This window comes from Mus musculus, chromosome 1 (genome assembly GCF_000001635.26).
Source record: "Mus musculus strain C57BL/6J chromosome 1, GRCm38.p6 C57BL/6J".
Lineage (NCBI taxonomy): Eukaryota > Metazoa > Chordata > Mammalia > Rodentia > Muridae > Mus > Mus musculus.
Genome location: NC_000067.6, coordinates 71,812,765 through 71,837,383, shown reverse-complemented (window position 1 = coordinate 71,837,383; position 24,619 = coordinate 71,812,765). Strand labels below are relative to the sequence as shown.

Here is a 24,619-nt window from a genome sequence, read left to right as displayed (position 1 = left end):
GGGAAGCAAAGCTCTTGACAGCATCAACGCTGGTGAAAAATGGCCTTGGAGATTTTTCATTAAGGATATCTGAAACCACAGTTCTTATCGCGCGTCGCTCCCCCTTTCTTAGTTGGGGCCACAGACTGTCTGTTCCCTCCAGTTTTATCCCATGCTAGAGGCACGCTGTGTTCTTGAAGGTCAGATCTGGTGGGGTGGATGGGTTAGGTTACCGTTCTCAGCTGGTGAAAAAAGGGAAGCTTCGAAGCTGTCCGTTCTCTCCTAAGAGCAACACGCAGCAAAAAATAACGCTTAAATTCATACTACTGATGGCGGCGGCGAAATGGGATAATTAAAAACAGCAACTTTGAATAAATCTAATCATTAGCGGCCGTAAAGGATGCACTAGAAGAATCTGAGGAAAGGTTGACTTGTGCCCACAGTCGACCCGGTCCTTAGAGGGCTTTTCTTGCCAGACCCTGCAATGGCTGGTTCCTCAAACACTAATTCCCCATTGCCCCAGTTCTGTTCCCTGAGAGAGTTTTTTTGAAGAGAAGAAACAGTCTTTTACTTATTTTGTAGTTGCCAGATACAATAACTCAAAATCAAAATGAAAAATTCTGCTTGGTTATAGCATGCGAGCAAAGACACTTAAATTTTGAAATCTAATAGTTAAGCTGTAGTTGGGGGGCAATATGCTTTAAGCTGCCATGGAAATGATTTTTTAAACATTTTCTTTCTTTTTTAAAGATTTATTTATTATATGTATGTATGTGAGTACACTGTCACCGTCTTTGGACACACCAGAAGATGGCATCGGATGCCCATTACAGATGGTTGTGAGCCACCATGTGGTTGCTGGGAATTGAACTCAGGACCTCTGGAAAAGCAGTCAGTGCTCTTAACCGCTGAGCCATCTCTCCAGCTCCACGGAAATGATTTTTTAAAAAGTAGCAATGAAAGTAAAAGAAAGCATGAAGAAATAAAATTAAGAAATGCTTTTTCAAAATCGCAGAGCATAGCCTTAAGTGTCTTTACTAGAAGGAAGCATGCTATAATATCATGTTTCATGTCAGGAATGTACTCAAAGTACCTGAGTCTATACCCTGGATTACTGAGAAAAGGGGCTGTATTAACTCTTTCTTAATGGGGAACAGTTAAACATAAATACTTAAAATGCTTTGCCCAGATGTCTAGCTGCATGGGTAATGAAAATGGGGTACAATAACACACTGGAGTCTCATTCAGCTATGAAGAAAAGGAAATAACCCCAAAAGTGCTGTATTGAGCAAGGTGATCCAGACTCAGACAGACATCACATCTATTCTTTCCTCATAGGTCCTACCTCTCAATGTATGTGTACAATGAGCACAGGCCAGCAAGCTGGGGAGGAGAGCACAAGAGAAGAGAGAGATGTTGAGGCAGAGGGGCAGACAAGATGGACATGGGACATGAAAGCAGAAAGGATGGGTGAATAAAAGAAGGGGTGTTGGGTGGCAGGGAGGGGGAGACACGAGGGAACATGTTGGAAAGGTGCCATAGTGAAACCCAATTTTATGTATGTTAAATAAACAGGTTTATTTTTTAAGTGTCTTTACAAAGATTTATACTGTAACATTAAGCTAGGCAATGCAAGTAGCCTCCAGACCCGGGTGACAAAAAATCCAAAGATTAACTTTTGTTCATGCTGCATGTTCACTGTCCTCGAAACACCATCAATAATATTGACATGAAAACTGGACTGGATCCCGAATTCATGTAGTTTCCTTTAGTATCTGGTGGCAACTCTCAGGCGCCTGTGTTTTCTTATTGGTTACACAGGTTCTTGTCAGACTTTAGTTCCGTATATCAGGTTTGATTTTTCTACGTGATTCCCTATTCATACTTCATACCGATTGCCTGTCAGAGTCCTCAGAACCACAACTTGTGACAAAATGATGTTGGTCCAGGGTTTTAAGATGATAGCCAACGCCTGAAAAACAGATAAAACTGAACTTAACCAAATCCAGGCAGATGGCCCAAGAGTCACTTTTAAATGTGGCCCAATGGGTCTTGATATTGTTGATATTCTTCCCACTATTGGATCAGACCAACTGTCTCTGAGAAACAAGAGCAATGTCCCAATTAGTGAAGTGGAGGAGAACTTCCCCATGCCAAGATGGCGTTACTAAGGTCAAGCTCAGAGGAAGAGGATGTCATGCTTTCATATTTGAGATAGGAGCTAATCAAAAGGCTCTCTGAACGTCCTTATGCACATAGGCTCATGATGAGAACTGTTGGAGGAACTCTCTAACAGCACACAATATTCCAGATAAAATTGCATGAATGAAGAACTCCCCTCAGTCACTATCCACACTATCCAGCGAGAAATCACCAACCCCTGAGGTAAACTTCTGTGGCTAATTAGCTTTATCTCCCCACTTTTTTCAAGTCCCCTCCATCTCAACCTCCCCTCACACCAGTGCCCCACCACAGCAAGCAGATTATAGACACAGACGCCCACTATGTCACCTTCCATGTCAAACTGACAAAATCAGAACTCTGCCCAGCTTTTGGAATGTGTTCTCTGAGATTCTGGCACACCATTTGTGCTGTATTTTACAGATCAGTCACAGGCCACCATAACAGAACAACACTCTGGTGTAAATGGTCAGGAGAAAGAGCTTATGAAAATTTCAAATAAGAAAATGACTGGAATTATTTTGTTGTCTAAATGAAATACAAAATAAAAAATACATCTGCTTCCTCCTCCTCTACCTTATCTTCTTCATTCTCCTCACCTTCTTTCTTTTCCTCCTTTTCCTTCTCCTCCTCCTCCTCCTCCTGTTCAGAAGATATGAGGCTTAAGGAGACTATATTGAGGAATCACATTCTAGAAAATACTAATTTCTCATCACACTTAAATACAAGGCCTGCGGTTGCTGATGACTTAGATGCAGTGAATAGGAATGGCCCCCATAGACGCATATATTTGAATTCTCGGTCACCATAGAGTGGTGCTATTGGGAAGTGTGGCCTTATTGGAGGAAATGTGTCACTGGGGGTGGGCTTTGAGGTTCCAGAAGCTCAAGACAGACCTAGTGGCTGTTGCTTTCTTCCTGCTGCTTGATAATCCAAATGTAGAACTCTCAGCTCTTCCTTCAGCACCGTGTCTGCCCTGGTACTATCATGTTTCCACCATGGTGACAATGGACTAAACCTCTGAACTGTAAATCAGTCCCAGCTTAATGCTTTCATTTATAAGAGTTTCTGTGGTCATGGTGTCTCCACGGTAGTTGAAACCCTAATGAAGACAGCAGATATAGTGTTTGCTGCAAAAGCCTTAAGACCTGTGTTTGACACACAGAACCTCTAAAAGTCCAGATATGGCGGCTTCCATCTTTAGTCCAAGCTCTTTTACCATGAGATGAGAGGCAGAGATAAGAAAGTTGCATGGAAATTTGTGGGCCATATGATCTGGAGTATATGGGCAGCAGAAACAATAGAGACCCTGTTTCAACAAAGTGGGAGAGAATCAACTCCTGAAAGTTATCCTCTAACTTCCATGTGCAAGGTGGGACATGATACACAGACTTCACAGATGATGATGATGAAGAAGAAGAAGATGATGATGATGAAGTATGAGGATAAAAAGTGAAGCAGTTTATCTATCAGGCCAATTCAGATGTGTATTTATGGCATGATATAAAATAAGCCACAGCATAACATTTATACCCATGTGCTTCTTAAAATATTTTTACTGTAAACTGATTATACATAATTATGAAAATTGGAGTATAAAGAAGAAAATATAAAATATTCATGCTCCCAGACCCTGGAACTGTGTGTGTGTGTGTGTGTGTGTGTGTGTGTGGTTGGTAAAAGTAGACAGTCCTGCAGTATTCTGCTATGGTTTTCAGAGATTAAAAAACAGAAAAAAATGTCATTAATATGTCTTTAAATTAGACGAGGAATTTCATAAAAGCATTTTAATATATTTAGGGCTTGGGGAGAGGGTTCAGAGGAAAAAGCACATGTTATACAAGCATGATTGGAGCTTAGATCCCCACAACCCGTGACTGCTGGGTGGGGATGGGGCCCACATGATATACTGGCAGGGGGAAGATGGAGGACAAGGGAGCCCTGGAGCAAGCTGGACATTTAGATCAGTCATCTCAGCAGGTTTTGGCTTCCTCTGAGAAATCTTGTCTCAGTAAATGAACTACAAAGTGACCAAGGAGGGACACACACACATACCACACACAGAGAGAGGTGTACATACACTCACACAAGCATACACACATGCAAGCACACACAAAAGCATACACACATGCAAGCACACACAAAGCATACACACCACACACACACAAGCATTCACATACACACACCTGTGAGTACACCTTACACACACATGCACAGCACACATAGATACATAAAAAATGTTTTTACTCTATTTAAAATATGCAGATCTGAAAAATCTGCAGTTCATTTTTCTAAAGATAACATACCTTAGTTGGATGTAGTGTTAAATTGAAGTTACAATTTTCTCTTGTTCTGAATTATCAAGCAGTCAGATGTTTTCTCCCCCATTAAAGTTGATTTAAACATACAGCTTATATAGGTTATATGGGATTTAGTTCCACGGTTTCTTGAACCAGGAGAAACTCAAGATGGATAAGCTGTGTTAACTCCACGCACCCATATGTGTTTTTATGAAGCTGAAAAGCAAGTCTAAGATTTTATGTGCCCTCTAAAAGATAAAATCTTTAGAGAGAAGCATGTTCCTACCTCCATAAATATTGCACCAACCGCTTGTGCATTATCTAATAACAATAATAAATACACCCCAGTCAAAAGCAACTTTGAGTTTGTAATTGATTCTGACCATTAATCCACATCGAGTAACTGCAGGATACAACCAAGTGGGAATGAGGGTCTGGCTGATGCACAGAGACAAGTTTCCATCCATTTGAGCAGCCCGTTTCTAACCCTCTAAATGACTACAAGGACTGACTGTGAGCTACTGCATGACTGAGGTGCAGAAAGTGAGAGATGGTATCGGAGGAGGGAAGAAAGGTTGAAATAAAGTTAACTTAAAAATCTTGCAGGACATCTTAAATATGGCGCCAGAAGGATTAAAACATCTATTATCAAAGATTAATAATTGTATCATAACCAAATGTAACTAAATAATTGTGTGTGTGTGTGTGTGTGTGTGTGTATGAGTGTGTGTGTATGTGTGTTAATGTATACGTAGAAGCCAAAGGTTGATGTCTGGTGTCTTCTTCTTTTAACCGACATGTTATTTTCTGAGACAGGGTCTCTCACTAAACCTGGACATGACCAGTTCAGCCAGGCTAGCTGGCCGGGCACATCCAAGGGATCCTCCTATCTCTCACCCGAAGCACTGGGGATGTAGGTGCCTGCTGTCATGTCCAGCTTCTTATGTGGGTGCTCGGCATCCAAATGCTGATCTTCATGCCTGTGGAGAAATCACTGGACCAACTGAGCCCTGATCTCAGCCTTTGAGATTAATTTCATAACAGGAAAATTAGCCTCACTTCCTTGGAAGTATAGAATAATTTCTTGGGACAATTTCAAGTGCTGATATGCTAGAATGATGGACCTAATTATACAAGCATCCCTCTGAATTCTTTGGAAGTCCCGTTGATGAAAATAGTCTTAGAACAAGGAAATTCCATCATCGGTCAGAGGAGGTCTTCAGTCACCACAGGACAGGGGTTGGCTTGGGATGAGTAACAATAACAGAGTTCCTGAGTTTGCTAAGACTCATTGGAAAAGCGTTTGATGGAAATGTAGTCTGCCTGGTGCTTTTGGGGTTAGATCCTTAGGAGAGCGTGTTCCATCCTACTGGAACGATCAAGCAGAAATTTGATGCTCAGATAAAACCAAGCCCAGACTCGTCACTGGTTTGAAATCTCTCTGAATTCTGAAACTAAAAGACAAGGACACGCATGGGTCCACTCTCTCTGTCTGTCAGGGAAACACACTGGAAAATGTTGGACTTAACAATACAACCAATGAAGTTATTTACGTTTAGATGAAATGTGCTTCCAACTGCACAGCTTTCTATGTATTAAACAGCTTAAAAGCTTCCCAGAAGTTTCCATGCAGGTGGTTGTACGCCATAGCATTAAACGTTAGCAAACTCAAAGAGAGCCATGAAGCCAGAACTCAGACTTTTTGAGCAAACAATTGGTAAAATGTATATAGTCTTGGTTTTAGGATGAGATAAAAGTACATTTTCTTTTTTTCCATTAGGGTCCATTTTGGAAGAATGTAGCTCGGTGTATTTTGACATACCCATATCCTCACCAAACCAATACTCAGATTAAAAAAATAACAATTTTCTGTTTCCCTGAAGGGTCCTTTGTAGTTTTTCCCAGTCAATTTCTCTGAAGGTTACACCGTTCTGACATCCATTAGCCTTGACTGGTCGTACTTGCCTTTGAACAGAGTATTAAAATGTTAACATAACTAACTGTTACTGGTTATACATCCCTCAGAGACATGGCAGGTCAATGTATTTCCTCTCACCTGTTTTTTCATTTGTTCAAAACACTATATAGCATCACTACTGCCCAGAAGAGAGTGAGAACATAATATTGAAAAAGAAAGAATTCATCTGCCCTCGGGAAAACTATAGACCATGGAAGAACACCTTATACATATACATATACATATACATATACATATACATATACATATACATATACATATACATATACATATACATATACATATACCCAAGTGTGCAGTTCCTGCATAGCTTAGCGACTGTCTCCAAACGAGGGAATGTCCAGAGTCAAGACTGGCGTGTCACATGGATGTGGGGATCAGTGGCAGCTTCTGGAACAATTCGCAGCTAGACAGAGACAGGAAGGATATGAGTCAGGACTAACCAGACAGACAGAGATGAGGAAATATAGAGGCCGGGGGGAAAAACAAAAAACAAAAAAAAAACAATGGGAGCAAGTGCTCAAAATGGAAGGAGCCTTGAAGAGTTAAAGAACTTAACCCCCATAAAACATACACACACACACACACACACACACACACACACGCACACACGCACGCACGCACGCACACCATTTCTTTTAACTAGACTGTGGGCTGGGGCAGCATCCTGAAGGACTTCGCAGGTTGCATTCCAGAGTTCTGCCTCCAACTTTAAGGGAAGTGAGGGCCGACAACAAAGGATTAGCATCTATCTTAAAGTAGTAACACTTTTAAGAGGAATTAAACCTACGGAAAAAAGAAAGGGGGTGGTAAATAATTTTTTATTTTTGTTTGTTTGTTTTTGTTTTTCGAGACAGGGTTTCTATATGTAGCCCTGGCTGTCCTGGAACTCACTCTGTAGACCAGGCTGGTCTCGAACTCAGAAATCCGCCTGCCTCTGACTCCCAAGTGCTGGGATTAAAGGCGTGCACCACCACTGCCTGGCTAATTTTGGTATTTTTATTTAAGACCAAAAATCTGAGTCAGTATCTATCCCACCAGAAACTGTTTATGACACTTTACTATCTGAATCTAAGTGACAAGCATTATAGCTTAGATGTGAAATATTACACCCAGGCTCCTGAGTTTAAACACTAGGATGCCAGATGGTGGTACCGACTGGGAGACTATGGGCGCTTAAGGAGGAGGGGCTTAGCAGCAGACAGTGGGTCACTGGGACAGGAGGGGGTGCTTTACAGATTATAGTCTGGCCACGGTTCCAGCCCAAGGCCACTGGTTCTTGATCCACCATGATGTCAGGAGTACCAGGCACACGCTTCAACCTCCATTGACCTAGCTGCTTCCTGCAGCCTTCCCTGTCATGATGAGCTGTCCCCTTCAAGACTATGACCCCCCTGACCCCCTAAATTCTTCTTCCCTTAAGTTGTATCTCGTCGGGTGTTCAACTACTACATTGCCTAACAAAATATACCCAAGGAAGGAGGGTCCACAGCAGCACACAAGTCAGTGATGTCTGAGAATGTGTTACCTCAATTCCACCTTAGGGGAAAGCTATCATAGCTTATGCTACGGAATAGGCCAACTTCCCAAGCAGCAAACGCAGGATTCACATCTGCCTCTAGCATCCCTACGGTAAAATTACTCCCTGTATCTGAGATTTACCATGTTAACTATTGTTTTCTTGATGCCTATATTTGTGCTATAACCATTGTTAGGCTGATAAGTTGAAGAGACAAGGCAAAAAAAAAAAAAAAAAAAAAAAACTCTTTCTCAACCCCTGTAATTTCTAGGGCTCCTTCTTTGTGATCTATATTTAAACTAATGTTCTGGATAATTCCTTCCAACACCTGCTCTGCTCACTTCACTTCACACTTGCTTTATACAAATGGAGGTTCAAGCTGATTAGATTACCTAGATGGACACGGGCATGCATCAGGGGGCACAGGTTATATAAGTGTCTGCATGCATTGCCCCCTTGTCTGTGATGAATTGAAATACAGTTCGTTCTTCAGTATCATTTTCTTCTTTTTCACTTGGATGGACTTCATTATTGAGCCCATTTTACCTCAGCCTTGTACTAAAAATCACATGTGATTTCCTAACAGTGGTGCTGTGCTGTTGTTCAGGTTTTGTTTTATTTTTTAAGATTTATTCATCTTTTTATGTGTGTGTGTATTTTGTTTACACATAGGTAAATGTATCATGTGTCATGCCTGGTGCCCAAAGAGGTCAGAAGAGAGTGATCAATGCCCTGGAACTGTAGTTACAGATAGTTATGAACCACTATGTGGACGCTGGGAACTGAACCCTGGCCTTCTGCAAGAATAGCAAGTGCTCTTAATTGCTGCGCCATCTCTCCAGCCAGGGCTATTCAGCATTTTATCAGAGTTGCAATATCTACCCAGTGCTGATATGTCTATAAACTAGCATTATTTACTGCCATGTTGACAAAAATAAAATTAACGCTTGGTAGGTAGACATCAATAGAAAAATTCTGGCTATGGGAAGAAAATCCAGTATGATTTTAGACTAGTCAGTAGTATATTTTAATGGGTTCCAGGGACATATATGCCTCCTCTCCTAACTGGATTATAAACCCCTGGAGGGAAAGTGTTCTGGGTTGAAATGTGTCTCTGAAAAATGCATATGTTAAAATCCTTAGTTTCCATACCTCAGAAAATGACCTTATTTGGAAGAAGAGTCATTGGCAGGTTTAACTAGTTGGGTTAAGACAGGGTCATATGGGAATGGGTAGAGCTGGTAATCCAGTGTGGCTGATACCTTAAAATAGGACAAGGGGGTTGGATGTAAACATGTAACCATAAAGAATACTGTGTGAGGATTAAAGTTGTGAATCAAGGAACAGGCAGACGCTTTTAAGTCTGGGGTAAATACTTCCAAGCACTTGCAGAGAGACCATGGCCCCGCCAACATGTTGATGTTGGATTTCTGCCTTAAGAGTGAGGAGGCAATAAAGTTATGTTGTTCTGGGCCGTCCGGTTTATGGTGCTGTATTATGGTTAGAACTCGAACACAACAAGGATTAGAGCTTGCTCATTTTTTGTGTGCCCTACAGAGGCTCATGAATGTTGGCTAACTGAAATGGCAGCCATAGATCCAAGCTATTCAGGAACACTTTTGGCTCAACACCAGTTTCTTGCTTCTGCACTAAGACAGGCACAAATCACCGTTTACCTATACATCTCTACTCAGGAAGAGGGTGATGAGGTTTCTCAATGTGTAGATGAAATCTTTCCCCAGCGGAAACTGAAGCATCCATAGCAAACTCTTCTCATGGACACACAGCCTGGAAGCTCTCCTTATAAACATTGTTTATCTTCTCTTCTTAAAGACATATGTATGGAGTTACACATGTCCTTTACCTGCACTGAGGACATTTTCTGTGGTATACATTTTACTTTACTTTACCCATAGTCCATTGTGACATACATGAAGAAGAGAGACTCCACTCAGATTAAAGGAAGAGGAGAGTCACATGGCCGTCACCCACTGGTTTTATGAAGTCTTATTTCCCACTGAACAAAACACACGTGTTACTTAGGCTGCTTTTGTGCCAGTTCTGCATTCCCCCAAACAAATTATTGTTCTGTCTACTAGGCTGACGTTACCAGCTAATTGCTTTCAAGTTGCTAGTGTGTTGGTTGAGATGCATGTTCAGAACTTTATAACATCTCATATGATATGTGTGCTGCGGACTGACTTGTCCGTAGCTTGAAGACTTTACCTGTGGATGCTTCTGTGTATGGACCAGATCATCAAGATTATTTAAAGGTGACTCCAGGGTTGGTGAGATGGCTCAGTGGGTAGGGACTCTTGCACGCAGTCTTGACTACCTGACTTTCAATCCCTGGACCCCATAAGGGGCAGAAAAGACCTGAGAGTTGTCTTCTGACCTCTGCATACCATGGAACATGTGCACGCATGTGCACGCGCACACACACACACACACACACACACACACACACACACCCCACATACACAATAAAATTTAAATGTATTTCCAATGGCCAGAAAACTCCCTTTTGCTTCTTTCCAGGCTTTTACATCTAGAGCAGCAGTTCTCATCCTTCTTAACACTGCAACCCTTTAATACAGCTCCTCATGTGTACTGACCCACAACTATAAACTTATCTTGTTGCCACTTCGTATCTGTACGTTTGCTACTGTTATAAATTGTAATATAAATTCCTATGTTTTCCAATGGTCTTAGGTGGCCTCTGTGAAAGGGTCATTCAATCCTCCATAGGGGTCACGACACACAGGATGAGAACCACCGATCTAGACTATTTAAATTATAATTATGGTTCTAAAAATTAAGTTGTGTGTGACAAGAACCTTAGCCTGCTGAGCCATCCTGATGTCCTCCAGTTGCTTTTCCATAACTATACTGACAAGGCATGTTTCTGCATTAAGAACTGGTGGCAACTCACAATAAATACAAAGTGTCAAGTCTGGTTCAGACCATCCTTCGAGTTTCAATAGAGAGCGAGGTTTGCAAATGAGCTGCCTATTGGTAAAGGCCATTATATGTATGCTTTACATGCACCTCAAAGTATCTAAAAAATTAGAAGCAAAGCCTCAAAGCTGAGACATCTCACATGACAACCTAAATTCTATTTAAACAAAACAAAACAAAACCCAGCAGTTTTCATACTTCATGGCTAGAAAAAATATCACTTGGAACTAAGAAAATATTGTCTCCTTGATGTAAGAGGCAGGGGCTATCTCTTACTCAGTGGCCACACAGCTCATGCCTGCCTACCTTACACACACTCACAGCTAGTCATAAATGTAAGGCAAACTTTTAATAGGATATACTTTCTTCCCCCAACTATCCCCAGAGAAAATAATTACTCTCTATATCCCCATTTTAAAGAAAGGTTGATAACTAGAACTGAATTATAAATTAATGTATTCTTTCTCATAACTGCTGCCCATGAACGATTTTTTAAAGTAACTATTATTTATTATATATCATCCAAAAAGTTTTATGCAGACATACACAGAGCTGCTGCCTTACATCTGGATGTTGGGTAATATGCAATTTTTAATACAACTATGCAGAAATGGACTCATTTGTTATGCAACCATAATTTCAGTTTTGGCATTATCTTTTCTACCTAATTAGTTCGATTAATTTACGAGAAAGAGCAAATTGATTCATCTTTTATCACCCTTTATGTTCCAAAGGTGAACACAAGTCACCTTATTATGTCCACGTTAGACACAGTACTTTGTGTTACACATTGTCTCTCTATGAATATGGAAATCTTCTATGAGTGGTCTTTGAAAATAAAGCACAATACTGTTCTCCAGAAAAAGAAACTATAGATACCTCTAGGTCTTATATTCGGGTCAGGTGGAGTAGTATACATTTTAAGTCCTAATACTTGGGAGGTAAAGGCAGGAGAATATCTATAAGTTCAAGGCTAGACTGGTCTACACAGTGAGATCCTGTCTCAAAAAAAAATTTCTTATTCAAAACCAATATATAAGAGAATTGCTATTGGGATTTGGATGAACACAGTCTCTGCATAAGCTTAAGCATTTGAGTATTTGGTTCCCAAATAATGACACTCTTTGGGGGTGTTTAGGAGATACAATGTACTCCCACCTCTGTGTCTGCCTCTGGTTGCCATGGCTCCCTGCCATAATGGACTCTTATTCCCCTGGGACTGACTGTAAGCCCAAATAAATCCTTCCTTCTATTCATTGCCTTGGTCATGGTTTTTTATCACAGCAAGAAAAAAGTAACCAATATACTATTTTGGGGGGAAAACGACACTACAACAACCTCTCAGAATCTCCGCCACACACTCTTAAAAATGATCTTTTAAGGATGATACTGTTAAAGATCCTACAATATGGAAATGATCAGAAAAAGCCCACCAAAGGGTGGGTGTGAGAATAGAGTTGAACAATATTAAGGGGGTTGAACCTCAATGTTGAATGTGAGTTGAAAATGCAAAGGGGAAAAGCAAACCATGAGAGCTCAGAATACAAGCTGAGAAGAGGAGATGCGGCGGGGGCGGGTGATTAGTTATTCTGCAGGGTGCTCTTCTTGGATCTCTATGGTGCTCAGTTGACAGAAGTAAATGCGAGAGCTCTCTGTGGTTATCATTATCATCATTACAGCACTCACCCAGGAAATTATAGCTTATTTAGTACTTTACTCCTCATATTAATGATGTGAAGTTTCAGGACAACCCACTAAGAAAATAGAAATGAAAATAATAAAGTAGCCTGCGGTTCTTAAGAGCCTGGTAAAATCCAAACACTTCCCCGCAGAAGGTGACTCAGCGGCTCAGGATTGGCAGGTGGTTGTCCTTAGATCATTGGCTTTTATTGGCTTTGCTACAGTTTGAAGAAGGCGTTTGTAGAGCCTTCCTTTCTGTCATCGCCTTGGATGCATCTACAGAGACCTGGATTTGACTCATTAACTGGAAAAATACAGTAGAGAGATCCCTAAATGGCTTAACTATTTTTTTCCAATGGGTGCTAACTTAGGGTTGTTTCTGTTTAAAGACCAAACTCATGTAAAAAGCTTGCTTTTGTTTCAAGAAAGAGTGGGAGGAGAGGCCGGTCTATCTCGAAGGGTATAGGGGATGTACGACCTGATTTGTTGCTATAATTTGGTTATATCATGAGGGCAGTAAAGAAAATACTCCCTTTGGGGGGATGCTCAGTTATCTCCTTGCTCTGGCTCATTGTTAGGAAATAAAGACACTGAAAATGGGCTGCAATTACTTCTAAATGTGGAAATATCTTCAAATGGTAGACCACGTGTCTTGGAGATTTTCCTTTGCAAGTTGGTCTGTCAGGGAGCCAGGAATAACTTTGTTTCCATACAGGTCCTAGCTTTTACAGCTCATGGACAAGCCTGTTTAGCATATTGTGTTTGACTACCATGTGCCTATTCTCCTTCTAAAAATAGGCTTGGAAAAGATTACTTTATCGAGTACTTATAAAGGGTCGCAAATTATTTAAGGGGCACAACACTCCTGAGATTGCTAATTTATCTATTTGACAGCTCTACAGAACTTTATACAGCTATTCTAAGCAGAGTATGGGAGTGCATTGTCTAGCAAGGGACATGGGCCCCTCAGTGACTCTGTGTAGTGAGATAGATAGATGTGCACCTATTATCAAAGCAAACGAATAAAACAATTGTAAATTATGTCAAATGATACAAAGCAGAAAGTTTACAGTACGTCAGGAGGGTCTCATTCAAGAGGTAATATCTAACCTGGTATAGAGACAAAGCTAGTCTCAAAACACGTGCCTTCCTGGCTTGCTTGGTAATGATGCAAAGGTCCTTTGCACATGTGAATCCTGAGATGGAAAATTCTTCCTGTTTTCAAGGAGTCTAAAGAATGAATACGTAGCTGTATTAGAGATATCAAGCAAGATAAGAACAAAGTATGATTTCTTTCTTTCTTTTATCTCCCTGGCCTCCCAAGACAGGGTTCCCCTGTGTATCCCTGTCTGTCCCAGAACTCACTTTGTAGATCATGCTGGCCTTGAACTCACATATCCATCTGCCTCTGCCTCCCAAGTGCTTCAGTTAAAGGTGTGCGTCACCATCACCCACTGATGCATGATTTCAGTGTTTATCATATCTCTTGGATTTATTAATAAATACAAGAGCTAGAGAGGTGGCATGCTGATTAGGAGCTGGGCATGGGTTCACCTTCCAGCATTCACATGGCCAGTCCCATCCTCTGTAACTACAGTTCCAGGGTATCTGATGTCTCTTTTGGTCTCTGTGGGGACCAGACATGTATATGGTGCATAGACATACGTTCAGGCAAAATACCCACACACAGGAGATAAAAATTCTAACAAGACAGATTTTTATATTAGGGTTTCGCTGGGAAATAGAACCAAGCAGAGAGGGGGCTGGATAAGTAGGGGAATCAATCGACAGATGTAAACACAGCCATGGAAAACAGGAGGGATTTATTACAAGAATTAGCTCATATACTGTGGAGATGAAGTGTGAAAGGTGGTCATGGCAGGAAGCTGATGGAATGGGTTAACTCGAGTATGAAGGCTTGAAACAAGGAAGCTGGTCAAGTATAACTTGGAATTCAAACGCAAAGATCAAAAGGTCTGAGAATCCAAAGGAACTGCTGGAGTAGTTTTCAGGCTCTGGAGTTAGCTCTAGGCATCCCAGACTCACAGGGCAGAACAAGCTGACCTTTCCTCTGCCCCTTTGTGCTATCTGAGGGAGGAGGTTATCTTCTTTCCTCACTACCCTAGTCCACTGATGGTCTCTTCTGGAAATCAGAAATGATCTTTTACTACCTCTCTGGGTATCCTGAGAGCCACTCAAACTAACACCAGAATGGAAAAGCAGAGAAATTAAGCCATTACCCTCAAGATTGAAAAACAGGGAATCTTCATCCCTGCCCTCATCCCCTTGTCTAGCTCTTTCTGACTCTAGCATTTTTCCTTCATCTAATTATGACCTTTTGAGAGGAAGCTTTGAAAATTACTCGGACTAGCTTGGCATTATTTAAAATAGAAACTCATCCCGCTGAGACACTGTCAGCAAAGCAATGCTTCCTAATGGCTACTTTGCACAAGTGCCCAGAGCCTTGTTTGGGGACAGCTGTCTGGGAAGGGTGCTCACCACATGTAGCAGGACGTGTGCCCTCTGTGTCTCTAGTGGGACTGAAGAATTTGTGGTGTGACATTTTGCCTACTTTAGATGCCAAATTTATCATGTTTGTGAAGTGATAGTTTTGGAGAAATTAAGAGAGATTTGTGAGTAGTCTTTGAACTGTTCATAGTAATTATTTTGCTTATTAAATTAATTACATGTTTATGAAAATATGCATATATCTGTAAGTTCATACACATAGGCATATGATTTTATGTTAGCTGAAAACACAAACACATGTGTTACCTTTAAAAATGAAACTATTCAAATCTTTTAGAAGGTCAAAAGCCAAAGAGACTGATTACCAACTTCTTTTTTATTATCAAAGACCTAGTTCAGGGCCTGAGGAGATTGTGCAGTGGGCAAGAGTACTGGTGTACAGCGTGGGGACCCTTCAGATTCCAGTACTCATGGAAAAAAGACATACATGTTATATGCATGCGACTCCAACACTGTGAAGGTAGAGACAGGGGACACAGTGGGGCTCATTAGCCAGCTAACCTAACAAAACATGGCAATCTCCAAGTTCAGCAAAGGACCTGTCTCAAGAGGCAAAGGCAGAGAGTGCTAGAGAACACCTAGGATCCTCCTCTGGTCTCCACATAGGCATGGACCCCCCCCCCACATACATGTGCATACACATGCATACCTCACACACACACACACACACACACACACACACACACACACACACTTTTCTATTGTATTTATTTCTGTTAGAAGAAGGTAAGAGAGTATCTATAGAGTATATATACCAGGCCAGCCTCTGTGTAGGTATTAATTTATTAATAAATAATATTTTATTAATTATTATTAATATCATGCTGTGATGTTTCATTTGTTTGTTTCAAAGGTAAAACCGCTATGGCTGGCTGGGCTGGGTTATCTATCCCGTGTAACAGGGCTCTGCCAATCCGAAATTCAAATCTCTCTGGCGCCTCACCCTGAGGTTTCCCCCTAAGAGTTCTAAAACATTTCTCTCTTTCAGGGGAACCGTTAATTGGATGGCACACACTTACACTCCCTGGTTTCAAAGCATCATCTCCAGATCATGCTTTGTGAATTATACATATTTCTGGGGAGGCTGTTTTCCGATTAAAGGAGGAAACCATTTGAGTCTTTTTATCTCAACGTTTACCCTCCCCATGAGATTAATTGCCTAGGACATGCCAACTTTACTCTTTTCATCAGCTGAAAAATGTGAAAGTGTCTCTTCCCCATTGCTTTGTCAGTAGAAACGGGGAGAGGTGATACTATAACATTCTTCTCTTAGATAAATCACTTGGAGGACATGTGCCAATTCCTGGCTTTGATTCCCAGATCAGAAATACAACACATGGCGTTATATTTTCATGACAACACATGATGAAGAGTAGCAGGAGTTTCCTCTCTCCTGCTGTGAGTACGTCATTGGATCTTGTGTCACAAGTTTAAAAGAGAAGCAAGTGGAAGAAGGAAGAGACTAGAAGACATTGAAAGAAAACAATATATCCATATAGATGATAATCTTGAATTTTACAGTTATAAGAAGGGCATGTTGTTAGCCAATTGCCAGAAATACTTACGTGAATATAATTAATCATATACGGAGTCAGGGGTAGAGGACTGCAGACTACTATTTAAACTATAGAGCCACAGATCTCCTTGTTTAATATTAAAACAAGCCCAAGGGCCACAAATAATAGAAACATTTATATTCTGTTTATAATGGAGATGGATGTGAGGATATGCGTAGAATATCAGCATCTTTGAGGTAAGTGGCACTGCTAAGTTTGATGTTGTTTGTAAATTAGTTACTTTGGTTGTCACTAGCAACGGAGTGGGGGAGGGGCTCGTGTTGGCTTACACTTTGAAGGAGTACAGTCCATTACTGTGGGGAAGATGGGGGTAGCAGAAGTGTCAAGGGGCCGATCACATCGTGTCTGCAGTCTGGAGGCAGAGAGGACAAGAAGTAAAATCAGACTTAGAAACCTTAAGGCCCAGTGGCCCACTTCTTCCATCTAGACCCTCTCTCGAGGCTCAGTCCCATCAAGGGGACAAGCGTTCAAATACAGGAGCTTCAGGAGACATTTCACATTCAAGCTACAACAGTTCGTCTGAGTCAGTTGGGCTATAATTATTATTCTGTGGCAATTCTGGTCCCATTCAGGAACATATTTCAGAAATTCATTTATATTTAGCTCACCCATCATCTATCCCCACCAGCTGATGAAATAATTCTGTTGGGAATATATATATATCCTTAAATGGGTAGTATTAGCTGAACCGCTAAAGAGGAAGGAGAGATGAGGTACCAAGCGGCAGGAGCTACTAGTTCTGAACATGTGGTGGCCACAACAAAGGACCTTGTAAATGAGAGGGAAGAAGGATCGTCTTTGGTAACTGCAGACCCAAACCCAGGCTTTCCAATTTTTAATAAAATGGGTTCTTCCAGTGAATGGAAGGCAATGCCAGAGACCACGTGTTGTGGTGACTTATAGACACAGCCTGGGGAGACTGCAAGCATCCATGCCAATGTGGAGAGATGCCAGACTTAAATAGGCAGTGGTTGGGTAAGACATGGTTCATGCAGATTTCTATGCCTCAGAGCAGAGTATAATTTCATTGAGTCTTTAAGATGTTGGGAAAAAAGTTAAAGAGAGTTATGGAAATTCAGATTTGAAGGACATATTTCTCTGTCACCTCACAAACATTTTGAAGTATCTGCAGTGGGTGAGCTTTTGTTTTTTTTCTTTAGAGAGTTAAGACATCATGTTTGTTCCTCATAGGGTAGAGCGTGCTTGGCTGTGCACATGAGATTACTAGAACGTTATCCATAATTTGTGTGAAAATATATCTATTGTTTCTAATATTGATATCTACAACCAGAAAGTAAAAATGCACATATTCCTCTATAAGACATGATACCTTTTCTAATAGTTGAATACCCTTATTATATTTTCTTTATTTCTGTTTTCTTCCTCAGGCTATATCTTATTTGATTTTCCAGACATTCCTCATCTATCATGTTTGTAATCTTTACAATCTTTCCCTTCTGCAGTCCCTAAACGCTCCCTGGTTTATTAGAGCCACTCTGGTGCCTTTCCACTCACAAGGGAACAGTGATTTTAGTATTCAAAGGATACAAAAGTCAAGAGCTGGCTATGACTCTGGCTCCCTTTCCCATCTGTAAGGGATGCTTTTAGAGCTGACCACACAGACTATGAAACCATGTTTAAATTCATGGGATCTTCAGAAATTCAAGTTGTTTCAGACCATAAGACCAATGATAAGACCACAAGACAGGGCAGAATCTAAGCCCTCATTCCATAAGTCCTAAATAATTCTGGGTTACTTCCCAGGACCAATGGAGGCTTCATCAAAGGTGAGGACAATGCCCCAGGGACTTGTATAGTCTTTTTCTTTAGAAGAAAAAATTCGAGATTTTAATAGCTTTTAATAACAAGCCTTTCATTTTATCTTTTTGCAACAGTATATTAATTTAAAGAATTCTCCCCGATCTATATAGAAAAACATTTATTCAGATTAAACAAGCAAAAATATATAAAGAATACTCTTCCCTCCCAAACATAGATACATAGTTATCAAATAAATTAAAAGTTTGGAGAAATTGTCTCTGGAAATAGTTTGATTCATCTAGCTATCTATCACCTAGATTTTGTCTGCTGATTAATTATCTCTATCTATTCACATAGTATATATATGTATGATTTTTATTAGGAACACCTAGGCCTTGTGGTGCCTTATTTAGAAATAATAGTTAAGAACACCTCCTAAGTCTCTTGACAAGTAGTTACTGAATGCTGTTATCAAGGAGATTTCAGGGTCTCCTTGAGCGTATGGACAAACTGATGCAGAGAACCATGGGACTCTCAAATACCAAACTGCAGAATTCCAATTCTGTTTGCTAAAAATATCAGGCAATCCTCTAGTACCTAATATTTATTTATTTATTTATTTATTTATTTATTTATTTATTTATTTAGGTTTTTCGAGACAGGGTTTCTCTGTATAGCCCTGGCTGTCCTGGAACTCACTCTGTAGACCAGGCTGGCCTTGAACTCAGAAATCCGCCTGCCTCTGCCTCCTGAGTGCTGGGATTAAAGGCATGCGCCACCACGCCCGGCTTGATCATTAATTTTTGAAACAAAGTATTGCTATTTATCCCAGTTTGCCCCCATTTTACTTATTTAGATTTGGTGTTCCTGGACTATAAAGAATATTTAAATTTTTAATTTTGTTTCACAGAATAAATGTTAAATATTAATTTCCCAGGCTTTGCCTTTCCTGAGAATGGAATAAACATTCATCCTTATTCAAACCCACTGAAGCCAGATAAAGTCAGCGGTCTTGGGTACTCAGTAGAGTTCACTTTCAGGTTGGCACAGATTCACAAGTCCTTGCTGTGTGGAGTACGGCCTGCTATTACCATCAAGAATACCCAGAGAGCTAACCAGGAAGCTGACCTTTCATTGCGTCACCTGGGTGTTCCACTTACTTGAGTATAGATTTTTTTTTTCTGTGTGGTGAACTGATTTTCACTAAAAGTGCCAAGACACCTCCAAACGATGCTGAGATAACTACATATCCATACATGAAGAATGAAGTCTCAGTACACATTCACCTTACATTTAAAAACATGAATCAGAGACCCATATGCTACAGTTAAGTTTATAAAAATCTTAGAAGAAATAATAAAGACCTGAGGTTGGATTAGATAGTGAAATCTTACAAAACAAATAAACAAAAACCCAAAAAGAAACATACAAACAAAAAAACAAAACAAAAACAAACAAACAAAAACCCCATAAGCAATTAAAGAACTTTTTAAAATATGATTTCAATAAAATTAAAAACTCACATGTTATAAGTAGATTAATGTTTTCTTGGGCTGACAGACAGAGAAGAATACAAAACGACTACCAATAGAGAGGGAGTTTCACTTGTGGGTAATAAATTATTGTACTACTGAAAATGAATGCTAAGTCAACCCCATTTCCCTTCTGGTAGATTGGTAGGTTGAGGAGTTTAATCATATATCACATGGTGATTTGGGTAGGATATTGGTATAGTAAAATTATTTTAAAGGTGAGTTGTCTCTGCATGTTGAAACTTTCCTTCTACGGTACTGCATGAGAGCCACTGATCCCACTTCATGAGAGGCCTTTTTCTAATGGCTTCCCAAATTAACTAGAACACATGTGGCCTGTGAAGAACTGGCATGAGGTATGGATGATCGTAGGTGTAAGATATAAATCCCTAATGCATGTCATAGTTACCTTCTGGAGGTGTTTGGGGGGCGGGTAACATCAGCAGTAATGAGCAACATTAAGAAAGAACATAGATCTGTCTATAATGAGGCTGTAGATAGCTATTACTAAAAGTGCAGTTCTAGAGATTAGCTCTTTAAAAAAAGCTCTGGAGTGGTTTTATCTAGATATTTCCATGTACTTGTGTGTGTCTCTCTCTCACTGTCTCTTGACTTTACTGTCTACTTTGAGTTTGAACCAAGAGCAGAAACAATACAAAACAAAAGAAGGAGCACAAAAGCGAATAGACAATTCTAATTCCTGCCGAGGGGAGCAGTCCACTGGTGGACAGAGGCGAGCGGCCACTATGCTCAGCTTGCTCATCTGCCTGCCTCGTGAAGTCACTTGGTAGCTTGCAGCCATGGTGGGAGGATTTACACAGCACAAAACCTGGCAAGTGCTACAAATTTGGACTTTCTTTTCCCTGGAGATGTAGCTGCTCAACTTCTCTCTGGCAAGCCTCTCTGGATTGGCTAAGGTAACACAGAGCAACGATTATGTGTTCTCTCTGAATATAATCTATGCGAGTCATGGCCTAAAGACACCAGCGTTGAGAGCTGGCTAAGAAATAGCCAAGCCTGGGAAGAGTGCTTGCTTAGAACTAAAAGAAAACGGAGTAACTACTTTCAAACAGTAACAACGCCTGCTTCCTGTGCCTGGGGCATATTTTGGTAAAATGACTTGGTTTGGGATCTATAACCACAGTTATATAACAGATATTATAACAGCACTGGTTAAATAGTCTAAATTCTATATAATGCTTAAATTCCAAAACCTCTTATTCTTATTTTTTTTTTTTTTTTTTTTTTTAGTGTTCTTTGTCACACACTGGCAAATGGGATGGTATCTTGCTAATCTGAACACTTTTTCCTTGTTAATCATGAGTAAATAAGTAAGACCTTGTTTGGGATAATAGAAATTATTAAAGCAGATGTGTAAAATAAAAGTATTTAAAAGAGATGCTTGGGAAGACGGAGGAGGCACAAGCTTACACCTAGGGATAGCCTAGAATTGGAATTCTAGTGGAAAAACTAACACCGGTAGCTGATTGGCTTCCATTCTCCCAGATGCAAAGCTATAAACAGAACGGTCTGTTCTCTGTGCACAAATAGCATCCAGGGGCTTCTCTCGGAGAAAGCCAGCATCTGTTTTAAGGAGTCCTTTGAGGAAGAAATATATAAACACGTGGAAACAGCATGGTCCATGCATTCCCTTGCTTCTAGAGTTGCCCGGCAAGTAGGCAATGGAGCCTCCAAGACAGAAGTCATTCAGCTGCCTTGGTCAAGGCGGTCCCACCAATCCCAGCCTTTCTGATACTTAATACACCAGGAAAATGGAAGCAAATCCAGTTATGGCTAGAGTCAAGCTTGCCAGTTTCCTGGCATGGGATCAATGATTGCTTAGTTGTACCTTTGCATATGAAAATAATCAAAACTTGAGTGGAATGCCTGGGTGGAATGATTTGAAAGTTCAGCTAAGCCTTACCGGCAGACTTCTATCCTTAGTAACTAGTAAATGAGACAATGTATCAGGTAGAATATTGTATCATTTTCTAAATTAGGGTTCTTAATATAGGGTTCTTGGGTAAAATTCATCCCGTGAACTTGAATTACTTTTAAGAAGGCATCTTAATTTTCACTAACCTCAAGACTGAGGGATCATTTTCCTCCAACTGTGCATGGAGGCGACATACCACAGTGGCTGTGATTCATCAGTAAGAGAAGGCACAGATGTTTTTTATATTGCATTGAAGAAGCTGAAGATAGTTTCAAGTACCACTCTCCTCTCACAATTTTAAAATTATGATAATTACTAAACTTGCCGTTATATCTTGTTATATAATTGCTAATAAACACGTATGTGACTGCATCAGAAATCTGACATCTTGATGTTTTGAAAAGCATATTTCAACTTAATTGGTTTCATTGGGATTCTGTGTAATCCTGGGGATTTAATTTAAGCTTCTAAAAGCATGACTGTGGGACGGCGTCCACATGCTCTACTGGATGGACAAGGTGTCAGATGTCAAGAATCTTATTAAGAGTTACAGAGCAATTGGTCTTCCCAGAATGCTGTCCCTTCCCAGGTATCTTTCCCATATATTGGGGGAAAACAGTTTTGCCATATTCAAGTTCAATGGTAACTTCATGAGAGTTTGGGGATTAAAAAAAATGGTTACAGAATATGTCTACCCTTAAAAACAGCTACCACCTAAATTGCCAAGGTGGTGCACGGAGGTGTTTACAGAAAGACCTCTTGGAAGGCTGAAATTGTCCTTTTTTAAAGACTGATCACAGAGGACATGATTAAGATATAACCAGGGTCACAGAGGACATGATTAAGATATAACCTGGGTCACAGAGGACATGATTAAGATATAACCAGGGGCCGTGAATCATCGGGAGACCAAAGCTGTAAGCAGGAAGCTAGGGACAGCTCTGAGGACTGTTGATTTTTGCTATTTATTACTGTATCTCCTTGTGTGATCTTGGACAAGTGACATAACCTCTTGTGAGTCAGCTCTTCCATTTTCTTTGCCCTATGCTTCATTCATCTGGTCGTGCAGAAATCCCAAGAGAAACGGCTTGCTGAAAGAGACAACACAGATGATATTTGAAGGGCAGGCAGTGCCAAGGTTTTTCTTCTAGCCTTTGATGATGGCTCCCCTCCTAGCTGTGGCCCTGCCCGTAGTCCCACATTTTAATCCTGGTTTCACTCTCAGCTCAACTTCCTGTTTGCCTTTTTTTTTTTCTACTGTCGGTGGCCATTGTGGGAAAGCATCCTCCATGTGCACTGAAGGAAGAGATGTTTGGCTTGTGGTTCTCCTCACGTCTCTGTTCTCACTGAGTCATTCGAATTCTTCCTAACAAATCCTACCTCCAGAACTGCTCAAGCACCCCCACGCCTGAAAGCTCGATGAACCTTTCTGGAAAGAGAGAATTCTCTCTCACATCTCAAGAAGTGGGTGCCTCCCCAAATACCAGTTACCAGGGCAAAAGGGTTTTGAGAATGAAAAGGAAAAGCATTATTGCAGAAGTAAAAATACAAACGAAAGGAAAGAATATTTTCAAGAATTCCCGTGAGCCTGTGGTGACTGAGTCAAAACAGCTTACCTGTTCGTTATGGCTTCAGTGTTCCTCTTTCAAAGGTGAAGAGAGTGTCAGCAGGGTCTAAGAGTTGCAAGCAAATAGGATGACGCTTGGATGGTGGTGTTTTAAGGACCAGAATGTACACAGAAAGAAGCCATGAGGGTCTAAATGACTTTCAGACAATCTTTGAGTTTCAAAGCATTGCTAGTTACTAACCATGTCCAGTTATAAAGTCATCTTATTGATTTTTCTGATTGAAGCAACTCAAGCTACTTTTTAAAGTAACAGTGCCAAATCAAATGGACAGAGACAGAGACTTCTTCTGTTACTGGAAAGTCATGACAATGGCCGAATCTGTTCTCCTGGGGGTGGGGGGTGGGGGGGGGGAATTGAGATTAGTCATCAAGATTCTTGTTGTGCCAGATGATGCTTAGATTATAAAATATAATTTTCAGTGTGTCCTGGCATCTCTGAGAGTAACATCCTTAGTTATTAACTGAAATCAAACCTTTCATTTGTTGTCCAATTTCAAAACCTTGGATTTTAGTTTTCTTGTTTTCCTAGAATAATCTTGGTCATGCTGTTCTCAAATGTGCATTTTACCAAGGTTAAGAGAGAATTTATGTGAGGTGAATCCCCAGATATTTCAATTCCATTTCCATTTTTTTGAGGTGGGGGGGCATAAAACCATTTTCCCCATCAAACTAATTTTGTTTAGTTGGATTTCCACCTTCAGATCAGAGAGGAAAAATGGAGGGCTGGGCACGGGTGGTAAAGTCCTTCAGATCTTAGTGGATGGGAAAAAGAAGGCCACTGTTAGAAAAACACAGGATTGTTTTACACCTGGCTTGGGTCTACTGGCTTGTAAAGCATTTTGTCTTTGTTCATACTTAGCTGTGATTTTTTTCAACCATACCCTGAGCCCCATTTAATAATAAAAGTTGTGTGTGTGTGTGTGTGTGTGTGTGTGTGTGTGTGTGTAGCCCATTTGTTTATTCTATTCATGAGCTTAACAACATAAACCAGCAGAGAAGGAAGGAGAAGCTCACACAGCAGCCCTGTACAGCTCAAGAGCCTGAGTTGTACCTTCCATCTGA

At 40.5% G+C, this 24,619-nt stretch overlaps 2 long non-coding RNA genes across 2 annotated transcripts; both read right to left on the bottom strand.

The window, feature by feature from the left end:
- Positions 1–1,538: 1,538 nt before the first annotated feature.
- Gm45958 lies at positions 1,539–14,060 on the bottom strand. Its single transcript, XR_001778963.1, has 3 exons — positions 13,706–14,060; positions 5,358–6,844; positions 1,539–1,951 (listed from the first exon to the last, which is right to left on the bottom strand). It is a non-coding gene; the product is annotated as a predicted gene, 45958 (long non-coding RNA).
- An 8,816-nt stretch (positions 14,061–22,876) lies between these two features.
- Gm30308 lies at positions 22,877–23,821 on the bottom strand. Its single transcript, XR_373489.3, has 2 exons — positions 23,547–23,821; positions 22,877–23,021 (listed from the first exon to the last, which is right to left on the bottom strand). It is a non-coding gene; the product is annotated as a predicted gene, 30308 (long non-coding RNA).
- Between the last annotated feature and the right edge of the window lie 798 nt (positions 23,822–24,619).